This window comes from Dipodomys spectabilis, unplaced genomic scaffold (genome assembly GCF_019054845.1).
Source record: "Dipodomys spectabilis isolate Male_0828 unplaced genomic scaffold, ASM1905484v1 ptg000533l, whole genome shotgun sequence".
NCBI classification, from domain to species: domain Eukaryota; kingdom Metazoa; phylum Chordata; class Mammalia; order Rodentia; family Heteromyidae; genus Dipodomys; species Dipodomys spectabilis.
The window spans coordinates 3,672,066-3,685,371 of NW_024871210.1; positions in this window are offsets into that span (position 1 = coordinate 3,672,066).

Here is a 13,306-nt window from a genome sequence, read left to right on the forward strand (position 1 = left end):
ATGTCTGCACATGTACTACAAACCCATCAATTTATGTGTCTATGTGGAAATTTATGAGAATTGAAAAGTGTATGTATCAGTACTCTTCTTTTAATGGAATCTTATTGTCAAGGTGATAGACAGAGGGATTAGAATTATATATGTATCACTGAGTGAGTACATTTCTGGTCATATGTTATTACCCAATGATCATTTCTCCCATACTTTCCTTCTGCCTCAAATTTCCATCAACTCCCACCAGTTTTAAATTTTATTTCCAACATGTTGTTTTGTCATTGTTGTTTTCTCTCGGTTTGATCTTTGGCCTTTGTCTCAGATTTTGATGTTCCCCTTCCCATTTCTGATTCTTAGTAACTTACATGTAGTACACAGTGTACCAAAATCAAATACCATGACTACATGATAAGAAATGCACTTACCAGAGAGTTCCAGGAAGATGGCTGAGGAGAAGCTGGAGTCTAAACAAGCTCTCACATAGAAAGAAGTTTTAGAGTTCCACTGAATAGTCCTAAGCCGGAAAATCACACCAAGTGTGCCATCACAGGACAGAGAATTAAGCGAGAGAGGGAAAATCCAGGCAAGAAGACATATCTGAGCTCTTGCCAGCAGCTGCCGAGGCAGCGGCAGCAGTGGCAGCAGTGATCGCAGATCCAAAGACATTAATTGTTGGGGATTTTAACACACCATTCTCCCACTAGAAAGAGCAACTCGGCAAAAACTCAACAGAGAAACCGCAGATCTAAACAGCTGCATAGATCAACAAGATTTAACTGACGTCTACTGAACATTTCACCAAGTAGCATCAGAATACACGTTTTTCTCAGCAGCACATGGAACATTTTCTAAAATAGACCACATTTTAGGCCACAAAACAAACGTCTAAATTAAGAAACATTGAAGTTATACCTTGCATTCTCTCTGACCACAAGGGAATAAAATTAGAACTCAACACCAAAGCCACCAAAGAAAGTCTGGTATCACAAGGAGGCTGAACAACACACTGCTGAATCACGAGTGGGTCATGGAAGAGATTAGAAAGGAAATTCAAATGTTCATGCCATTCAACAAAAATGAACACACAAATCACCAGCTCTCCAGGGACACAGCAAAGGCACTACTCAGAGGCAAGTTTATAGCTCTGAGCTGCTACATCAACAAATTGGAGAGATCTGAAACCAACAATTTAATGACACATCTAAACCTCCTTGAAAAAGAGCAGCAAGATAAACCCCAATCCAGTAGATGGAAAGAAATAATTAAAATTAAATCAGAATTAAATTAATTAGAATCCAAAAAAACTATACAAAGCATCAATAAAACAAAGAGATGGTTCTTCAAAAAAATTAAAAATATTGACAGACATTTACCAAATCATATCAGAAAAAGAAGAGAACACACCAAAATAAATAAACTCAGAGATGAGAATGGAAACATCACCACGGAAACAACCAAGATTCAGAACACTATAAGGGAATACTTCTCAAAACTCTATGCTAATAAGTTTGAGAACTTGACAGAAATGGACCTTTTCCTAACAAATATTGACATGCTGAAACTAAACAAAGATGAGTTAAATCATCTTAACAGGCCCATATCAAGCATTGAAATAGAAACAGCAATAAGAGACCTCCCACCTAAGAAAAGTCCAGGACGAGATGGTTTTAGAGAGGAATTTTACAAGACCTCCAAAGCAGAGCTCACACCAATACTCCTCCAACTCTTTGATAAAAAAAAATCTGCCTTCAATAAACATACATGGCCACAAAAACAAACATCTTGTGAAAATGGAAGGATGGAGTAAACTCTAGCAAATGAACAGCCACCATAAACAGGTGGGAGTTGAAATCCAAATGTCAGGTACAATGGACTTCAAGTTAAAATTAGCAAGTAGAGAAAAAGAATATCATTACATATTCATTAAAGGATCTCTCCTTCAGAAGTATGTTACAATTTTAAATATCTGTTCACCAAAAAATAGAGGACCCAAATTAATCCAAGGAACATTACTTGTCCTAAAATCTCATATAGATTGAAAGACATTAATTGTTGGGGACTTTAAATCACCAGTATCCTAGCTGGATTGAACAACACAGCAAAACTCAAGGGAGAAACCTCAGATGTAAAGAACTGCATAGATCAACTAGAATTATCAGACATGTAGAGAATATAACACCCATCATCATCTGAATACATATTCTTCTCAGCATCTCATGGAACATTCTCCAAAATAGATGACATTTTAGGTCACAAAGAAAATTTGTCAACATTAAGTATAATGCTGGGTGTAGGTTTGTCATATAGAGCCTTTGCTGTATTAAGGGATGTTCCATGGATTCGTAATTTTTCCAAAACCTTCATCATAAAGGGGTGTTGGATCTTGTCGAATGTTTTTTCTGCATCTATTGAGATAACCATGTGGTTCTTTTCCTTACTCCTGTTGATGTGATGAATAATATTAATTGATTTGCATATATTGAACCAGCTTTGCATCCCTGAAATGAATCCTATTTCACCGTGGTGTATGATTTTTTGGATGAAATATTGAAGTCGATTGGCCAAAATTTTGTTGAGAAGTTTTACATCAATGTTCATCAAAGAAATGGGTCTATAATTCTCTTTCATTGATGAGTCCCTCCTGGTTTTATGATGAGGGTTATGATGGCTTCTTAGAATGTGTTCAGTAGTGAAATTTCCCTTTCAATTTCATTGAAGAGTTGGAAGAGTATTGATATGAACTCTGTTTTGAAGGCCTTGTAGAATTCCGTTGTAAAACCAATTGGTCTTGCACTTTTCTTAGCTGGGGGGTCTCTTATTACTGTTTCTACTTCAATGCTTGATATGGGCCCGTTAAGATGGTTTAACTCACCTTGGTTTAGGATGTCCAATCTCTCCATTTCTCTTCACTCTAGTATTAGAATGCCTAGCAACAGCAATAAGAAAAGATGCAAACTTAAGGGGATCCGTTTTTGCAGATGACATGATCTTGTAATTAAACAATCCCATACACTCCACTCCCAAATTACTCAAGCTGATTCAAAATTTTGGCAAAGTAGCAGGGTATAAAATTAACCCCCAACAATGAAAAAAGTGTGGCTGAAATTAGGAAAGTGACTCCATTTGTAATAGCCCCTCCAAAATTAAAATACCTAGGAATTAACTTAACCAAAGAAGTGAAGGACCTCTATGAGAAAAACTTTAAAATCTTGAAAAAGGAAATCAAAATAGAATTTAGAAAATGGCAAAACCACCACATGCCCCTGGATTGGAAAGATTAACATCTTGAAAATGACAATATTTCCCAAGACTATCTACAAATTCAATGCGATACCTATCAAAATTCCAACCTCATTATTCAAGGAAATAGAAGAGGCAATCCAAAACTTCATATGGAAAAATAAAAGACCCCGAATAGCAAAAACGCTCCTCAATGGAAAGAACACTGCTGGTGGAATATCAATACCAAATTTCAAACTCTACTATAAAGCCATAGTAATCAAAACACCTTCGTACTAGCATAAGAACAAACCTCAGGACCAATGGAATAGAATTGAAATCCCAGAAATTAACCTACAGACCTATAGCCAAGTAAACTTCGATAAGGGAGCTAAAATAATAGAATGGAAGAAAGACAGCCTCTTCAGTAAATGGTGCTGGCAAAATTGGTTAACTACTTGCAGAAAACTAAAGCTAGATCCTTATATATCACCCTGCACCAGAATCAATTACAAATGGATCAAAGACCTCGGAGTGAAAGCAGACACTCTGAAAACATTACAGAATGGAATAGGAGAAACCCTAGGTCTCCTTGGCTCAAGCCGAAATTTTCTGAATAGAGACCTGGAAACACAACAAATCAAATAAAGGTTGGACAAATGGGATTGCATGAAGTTGCAGAGATTCTGCATGGCAAAGGACATAGCTCGCAAGAGCAAAGAGAAAGCCTACAGATTGGGAGATCTTCACTAGCCATACAACAGACAAGGGTCTCATATCTAAAATATACTTGGAACTCAAAAAATTACATCCCCCAAAAACAAATCCTCAAAGAAACAAATGCCCAATAAATATGTGGGCTAAAGACTTTAAGAGAAACTTCTCTGAAGAAGAAAGGAGGATGGCCAATAGACATATGAAGAAATGCTCAAACTCCCTAGCCATAAAAGAAATGCAAATCAAAGCAACATTTAGATACCAGCTCACCCCTGTTAGAATGGCTATAATCAAGAACTCTAACAACAAAAGATGCTGGAGGGGATGTGGACAGAAGGGGACCTTACTTCATTGTCGGTGGGAGTGTAAACATGTTCAACTACTTTGGAAAGCAGTATAGAAGTTCCTGAAAAGAATTCACATTGAGCTCCCCATGACCCAGCAATCCCACTTTTGGGCATTTATCCAAATAATCACAAACAGGACTAAACTAAAGCTACCATCAATACTATGTTTATTGCAGCATTATTTACCATAGCTAAGATATGGAACCAATCCAGATGCCCCTCAGTAGATGAATGGATCAAGAAAATGTGGTATATATAAACAAGAGAATTCTATGCCTCCATCAGAAAGAATGACATTGCCACATTTGTTAGGAAATGGGAAGGCTTGGAAGAAATTATATTAAGTGAAGTAAGCCAAGCCCAAAGAAATACAGATCCCATGTTTTCCCTTATTTTCAATATCTAGTATATGTATGGGTCAAGCAGAAAAGGTCAGATAATGTGACGTTAGGAAAATGAACCCTTAGATATGTATTTAAATATTTTTTTCTTCCATGTATTTGTTTCTAACGCATTTATAAGATTATTTCTTTGTTGCTTTATGTCCCTCCCCCACAGTATAGACCCTGCTTTCACTATATTTAATACCAGTATAATTTGTGGAGGAGATGAGGAAAAACAAGTCGTTTAATGATACAACTGGACCCGTTGCAACTATGAGAACTACAAATTGTCATATCGAAAACGATCTTTACAATTTTTTGGGGGGGTACGTGGGTGAGATTGGTTGAGTGGGCGGGGGGAGGCTAGGAAGGGATATGAAGGGTAAACAAAGGAGGGGCTGCAATGCTTGATAAGAAATATACTCTTATCTTGCCCATCTAATTGTAACACCTCTGTATTGTATGTTTACAAAAATGAAAATTTAAATTAGAAAAAAAAAGAAAATTTGTCCAAATTCAGAGACATTGAAATTATCCCCTGCATTCTCTCAAATCACAAGGGAATAAAAGGAGAATTCAACACCAAAAGCCACCTAAGAAAATCCTGTAACACATGGAGGCTGAACAACACCTTGTTGAACCACCAGTGGGTCATGGAACACATTAGAATGGACATTCAAATGCTCATGATATTTAACAAAAATGAACACACAAATTACCAGCTCCTCTGGGACACAGCAAAGGTAGTACTCAGATGCAAGTTTATAGCTGAGTCCATATACCCACAAATTTGAGAGATTTGAAAACCAATAATTTGACAATTCTGCCAAGGGCTATCTACAAATTTAATGCAATACCTATCAACAATTCAACCTCATTCATCAATGAAATAGAAGAAGTAACCCCAAATTCACATGCAACTCTGAATATCAAAAGCAATCTTTAGCACAAAAAATAGTGATGGGAGAATATCAATACAAAATTTCAAATTCCAATACAAAGCTATAATAATCAAAGCAGCTTTTTCCTGGCACAAGAATAGACCAGAGGTACAATGGAATTGAACTGAAGACCCAGAAATGAACCCACAGACCTGTAGCTGCCTAAACTTATATTAGGGAGATAAAACAATAGAGTGGATGAAAGACAGCCTCTTGTGTAAATGCTGCTTTCCAAAAATAGTAAACAAATAAAACTGAACCTAAACTCTTATATATCACCCTGTACCAGAATCAACTCCAAATGGATCAAAGACTTCACTATGAAAGCAGACACATGGAAACATTAGAGGAAGGAATAGGAGCTATTCTAGGGTTCCTTGACAATGGACAAATTTTTCTGAAGAAAGACTGAGAAACAAAAATTCAAAGAAAAGGTTGGACAAAATGGATTTCGTGAAACAGCATACTTCTGCAGGGGAAAGTACATAGCTACCAAGATCAAAGGAAAGCCCTGAGATTGGGAACAAATCTTCATTACCCATCCAACAGACAAGGGTCTCTTACCTAAAATATAATTGGAACTCACAAAATTGAACCCAACACCAACAAATTCTCAAAGAAACATCCTCTCCACTAATAAATGGGTTAAAGACTTGCAGAGAAACAATAGCAAGAAAGAAAAAAAACACTTGTTTTGCTACCTTGGTGTTGATTTCACTTAACATCATCTTATCTGGTCCATATGTACATAGCATTTGACTTTTTCTGCTTGCCCAGACATATACTAGTTATAGAAAATAAATTGTTTCTTTCTTTCTTTTTGCTTTGTATGTTCCTCCCCTACAGTATAACGCCTGTTTTCACTGTATGTAATATCGGTGCCCTGCATCTTGTATATACACTTCTCTAACTTGGGAAGAGAAAGAGAAATAAAAAAGTTTATATAGGGATACAGGTTGCCCACTGTAACAATGACATCTACAAGACATTTTGTTGAAAAAGGAACTTTACAATAGGTGTGTGTGGGGATGGGGGGCGGAGAATGTAGTTGTGGAGGCGGAAGGGATGGTAGGGGAAAAACAAAGGAAGAGGCAATGCTTGATAGGAAATGTACTCATTACCTTGCTCAGGTAACTGTTACCACTCTGTACAGTATTCATTTTTTATTGTGAAAATAACGTACAGAGGGGTTACAATTACATGGGCAATGAAGTGAGTGCATTTCTACTTAATCATTGTTGCATCCTTCTTTCTTTCCTCTTACTATCCCTTCCCATTTCCTCCCACAATATCCATTCGCCATGCATACCCCCCTGACAAAGTTGAAAAGTCCGTTTTGCGACATAATATCTTGTACATCTCGTTGTTGCAGTGGGTCCACGTGTATTCCAATTTAAACATTTTTTTCCCTTCCCTTCCACAAATTATACTAACATCAAATACAGTGAAAACAGAGTTGATACCGTCTACAAGAGTCCAACAAAACAACAAAGAAATATCTATAAAATATGTTAGAAACAATAGCAAGCAAGAAAAAACAAACATTTAGGTCCTTATCTTGGGGTTCATTTCGCCTAACATCAACTTGTCTTAACTTATCTGGTTGTTTCAGATATACTAGTTACTACAAATATGTGAAACAATGGGACCTGTTTTTCTTTGGGCCTGGCTTAATTCACTTAATTTAATTTTTTCCAAGTCTTTGCATTTTCTAGCCAATGGGGCAATGTCATTTTTTCTAATGGAGGCATTGAATTCCGTTGTATATATATATATATCACATTTTCTTGACCCATTCATCTACTGAGGAGCATCTGCTTTCGATTACAGTATGGAGGTTCCTCAAAAGACTCCACGTAGAACTCCTCTATGACCCAGAAATCCCACTTTTGGGCATTTACCAAAATGATCACAATTAAGACAATACTAAATCTAAATCTACCAGCACAACTATGTTTACTGCAGCATTATTTACCATAGCTAAGATATATACAGTATTCTTACAACAAAAAAAAACTTATTTTAAAAGACTTCAAGAGAGACTTCTCTGAAGAGGAAATAAGAATGGCCAACAGACACATGAAGAAATGCTCAACTTCTCTAGCCACAAAAGACAGGCAAATCAACACAACATTGAGATTCCACATCACCTCAGTTAAAATGACTATGATCAAGAAATCTAATACAAGATCTTGAAATGGATGTGATCAAATGTATACCCTAGATCATTTTTGGTGTGAACATTAACTTGTTCAATCACCTTTGATAGGAGTATGGAAGCTAGCCAAAGGACAATGCATAGAGCTCACTCATCATCCAGCAATGCCATGGTTGGCCATTGGCACAAATGATCACAAACAAGTCCATAAAAGAGCTCTCAGCATAAGAAGGTTTATCACAGGATTATTCACCCCCAAAACCTCAGTAGCTGAACTGATCAAAAAAATGTGATAGATAGATATATAGAGAGGGAGAATGTAGTTTATTGAATATCTATTTCAAATGTATAAACATGCATATATATATGCATGCTTATGCATATTTATGCATATATTCATATATATGTATATATGTATATGTATATAGATGCATATATATGTATATTAATGATATTATTTATATATTAGATATGTATGTATATACATATACTGTATATATTGTATATGTATTATATAAGTATATATTGTGTATATAATATATTTATATATAGTTGTACATATAATATATACAATATTCTTATATATACATATATTCATATATACAATATGTAGTATATCTTATATTATTATAAATAATAATATGACATAAAATATATCAAATATATTATAAAACTACATAATAAACATATTATCATTTACATGCATATACATTTGTTAGGAAAGCCCCATTTGTTAGGAAATAGAAAGACTTAAATTATATAAAGTAAATGTGCAATAACTAGTATATTTCTAAGAGAATCATAAACGGTCAAATAAGTTGATGTTAGGTGAAATGAAGTGCAAGATAAGGAACCAAATGTTTTTTCTCTTTTTATGATTGTTTCTAACACATTTAAAAGATGATTTTTTTTTTTGCTTTGAATATCCCTCCCCCATGACATCACCCCTGTTTTCATTGTATTTGTTGTTGGTATACTTTGTGGAGGAGAAAGGAAAAAATGTTTAAATATGAATACAGGTGGAAGCATTGCAATGAGATGGGCACGATTTTATGTCGAAAATGAACTTTAACTTTGACCAAGAGTGGGGTAAGGGTGGGGGGTGGGGAAAGGGTAAGAGAGGCAGCAGAGCAGAGTCAGAGAGTGGGAATGAGAAGTGGGAAGGGATGGGAAGTTGAAACAAAGAGGAAGCAACAAGGCTTGATAAGAAAGGTACTCATTACCTTGCCCATGTAATTGTAACTCCTGTGTACAGAATTTTCACAGTAAAGATAAATAAATAAATAAATAAATAAATAGAATAAATCTCTTTGGACAGTATCTTTACAATGAAGTATATAATGAAATAAGTTAGGACTTCATAACTTTGCTTACAACCCATGACTTTGGAGACATCACAGCTCTTTTGTGAACATTTGTGCATTAATGACAATTGAGTTTTGGCATTCCATTGTGACATTACCAACCAATGGTGGCTTCACAAATGTATTGGGATTTCAACATGCTTGTGGCACCACCAACTAATTGTGACATTAAAACATTATTACATCATATTTTTACATCACATTCCCATTATGATATAACTGCCCATTGTGTTTTCACAAACCTAGTATGTTCTCGTAATATTTTAGAAAATTCCTGGCCTTTGGGACTCCAAGCTCTTTCCTTGAACTCCTGTACTCCTGTACTAGGAGCAAATAAAATTGAAGAAGTACTTGTATTATTTCAATCTCACATTTTTTAATCACAAATAAAATGTGACCTAATCACACCGCTCAAATAACAAACCCATTATGATGTTACATTCCCATTTTGAAATCATGATCACATTGTGAGGATCATAGGTTTGTGAAAACCCCATGGGACAGTAATATCACCCTGACAATGTGATGTCACAATATCATGTCATGATTACTTCTTATGAGTATTTCTCAGCTTCTTGGGATAAAAACAAGTCCATTGTGACATCACAATCCCTCTTTCTACCTATATTCTCATTGTGAACTAGTGACAATTGAGATCAGATATGCCATGGTAATATCACAAACCCCTTGTTACATCATCACTATTTGGACATCACATTCCTAGTATGACATCATCAGCTCATTTGGCCTCACAATACTACAATTTCATAATAGTATTATGATATTACATATGCATTGTTACATCATACATCCAATATAGATGTGTATCATATGAATTCCCTTTATTTAAAATGTGACATGTGTTTTGTTATCAGAAACCCATTGTGACTGCATAACCATTGTGGTATCAATAATCCATTGTGACATCACAAACTCCTGTTCTCATAATTTTCGTAAAATGTTACCTTTATCATATCTTAAGCCATTTGTGAGTTCATTATCTGTTTTTGACTTCCTAATATTTCATGTGTGACATGTCATAGAAAATCACTGTGACACCATGACTGCTGTAACATCACACTGCCAGATGTCATGAACATTGTGTCACATAGCGACATCACAAACCTCTTTGGACTTTATCGCATTTGTGTTGAGACCTGCATTTGGAGATATCCAAATCCCTTTTTGAACTTATGTATTTGTTTAGAATAAATGACAATAGAGATCTACCATGATATTTTGATTTCAATATCCAATTGTGACCTCAGAAACCTGCTGTGACCTCATCACAATTATGGCATTAACAACTATTTACGACATCAAATCACTATGTCATGGAATGGTGACATCACATTTTCTTTGTGATATCATTGTCCCATTTTGTTTTCAAAAAACTATTTTAACTCCATCACATGTTAGAATACTGATGTGCTTTGGGACTTCGAACTCCTTCCTTGAAAGCAGATCCTCATTGGAAAACAGTAGCAGTTGAAATCAGACCTGTGATTGAAATATTACAAGTGTGGTCACATCATTATTCTATTGCTGATGTCATAACCACTGTGACATCAGGAAAACATTGTGACATCACATTGCTGTTGTGACATGATTATCACATTGAGACATCCCAACCTGTTATGACCTCTCAGAACCATTGAAAAAAACACAAGACCTACTTTGTGACATCAAAATCTCTTTATTTACTGACATCCTCATTGTGGATTAAGGACAACACACCTTCCATTGCAACATTAGAAACCTATAGTGACCTCATCACCAATATGACATCACAAGCTTGTCCCCTCATCATAACTTTTGAAATGCTGCCAGTGTGATACTTAGGTCCTTTGTGAGCTCATATTCTGTTTTCAAGCACATAATATTTATGACGTGTGATATTATAAAAACACCGTGACATCATGAAAATTGTGACATAACAATGTCAGAGGTCATGAACATTTTGCCACATTTTGACCATCATAAGCTTGTTAGGAATTCATCACATTCCTGCCAACACATGCCTTTGGAGACCCCACAATGCCTTTCTGAGCTCATATAATCATTGGTAGTTAGACAACCCATAGGGAAATCATAAAATTCTTGTGACATCTTGAACATTATGTCATCAACAAATAATTTTGACAACATTACATAATCATGACATATCATATTGCCATTGTGATATTTCTGTTCCATTGGGTTTTTACAAACATTATGACTATAACATTTTAGAAAATTCATAGGCTTTGGGATTTTAAACTCCATATGAACGTGTATATTATGACCCATAAAATCAAGACAATCCTTCGAGACAAATTTAAGATAACAAACAAATTTATTTACAATCGAAAAGGACCTGCAGCTACCTTGTACTGGACTAGATACTCAGAGACATGAGCAGCCGCGACCACCTCAGACCACCAATGGACATCCTTGTCCTTTATTAATTGGTCTGCCAAACAAGAGCCACTCAAATTAAAATCTCCAAAGGTCCAAAATTCAAAGGACAAGGCTTTATTCTTTCCCTTCCTCCCACCTTTTCTACACAGCTTTCCTATCTTCCAGGTTCTTCTCCTTTCCCCTTCCACCACTTCCTTCTCTTCAGGCTGCTCCACCCTCAACACGATTGACCTGCTCTACACTAGTGGCCAATTATCATGCTTCCCCTCCTACTCTTTCTCAACTCCGTCTCCCCCAGAGCTTCCGCATCCTCCTGTCTTACGACTATATTCCTTCCAGGACTTTCTCCTCTTTCTCTCTTGCTCTATTGTTCTGAACACACAGCCTATAGATAGGCTGTCAGATCAATGGCTCTCCTGCCGTACAATTATAAACCACCTCAAACTGCACATTGCCCAGTCACTAAGATACAGCTCACCATGTCGGGATTGACACACTATCCCCTCCAGCAGCATGCTCTGTCCCATTTGGTGAAAACCTTGTCCACACCAGCATATCAAGCCAAGGGGCTACACTGGTTATTGGGCCCAGTGACCATTGGGGCCCCACTGGTTAGCATATCCCCCACTGGTTTTCATGTACAATCAAATCATTGATTCCTTCTGGAACAAATCCTAAACTTTCCCTTCTCTCCCCTGCCCTCAACAGTTTTAAAATACAATTATAACAAATAATAAGGAGTAAACCATGAAAACACGCTAGTTAGCACTAACTAACACTTGGTAAAACATTCCCGAATGGATTCTTTGAGTTTCTCTGAACTGTTCAACGTGCAGCCTTCTCTGGATATTGTTCTACTTGAGAATAATGGATCCAGTGCTGTTTCCCTGCAGCATTAATAGCCGATGATATAATTAGCAACACCAAGTAAGTTACTTTACAAATGGGCTCAAATTTAGGAGCGCGATGCCTTTTTAACCAGACCAGCTCTCCAGGCAAGAAAGAGTGGGTGGAGTTTTTCTCAGGAGGCCAGTGGATAAACCAAAGAACATGTTGCAAAGACTGCAGGGACTGTACAGATTGTGTTGAGACATTTCTGTTGATATAGCTTTCCCAAGTTTAGGAACAAAGATCAGAGGCTGAAGAAGGCACAGGATGAAATGCTGCCATCCTTGCTGACTACAAGGTAGAGCAGGAGAATATCCTGACACTCTACATGGAAATCAAGGCCCAGAGAAAGGATCTGAACATGATGCAAAAATGTATTAGGATGAAGTGTATAGTAATTATAAGCTATGAAGCATGTGAGCTGAAATTCAACAAAGAAAGAATAGAAAGAGCAGCTCAAGGGGGCTGACTAGAGGTGCCATATCATAGAAGAAGAGGCCATGAAAACTGAACAGCAAAATACCAGAATCAAGAAAGTGATTGTTATTCTTCAGAAAGAGTTAAAGGACAGCCATGCTCTGATGAGGAATGTCCAGGAAAGGGAAAGAGCATTAGGCAGAAAAACAGAACAGTTAAACAGTTAAAAGGTCTGTCACAAAATACACTAAAGGGAAAAGAAATAGAAGCTTTTAGAGGAAAAGGGCAAAGAGACTTTTGAGATCTCACCAAAAATATAATGCAGAAGTATCAGGTATCAATGAAATTGGGGGAGGTAGAAAAAAAAAACCCTCTTAATAACACCATTTCAAACTTAAAGGAGGAGCTGAAGACCAGTTAGAGGTGTTGTGAGAAGGAGCAGCAGTTGGAGAGTGGAAGGAATTGTTTGCTCCTGGAA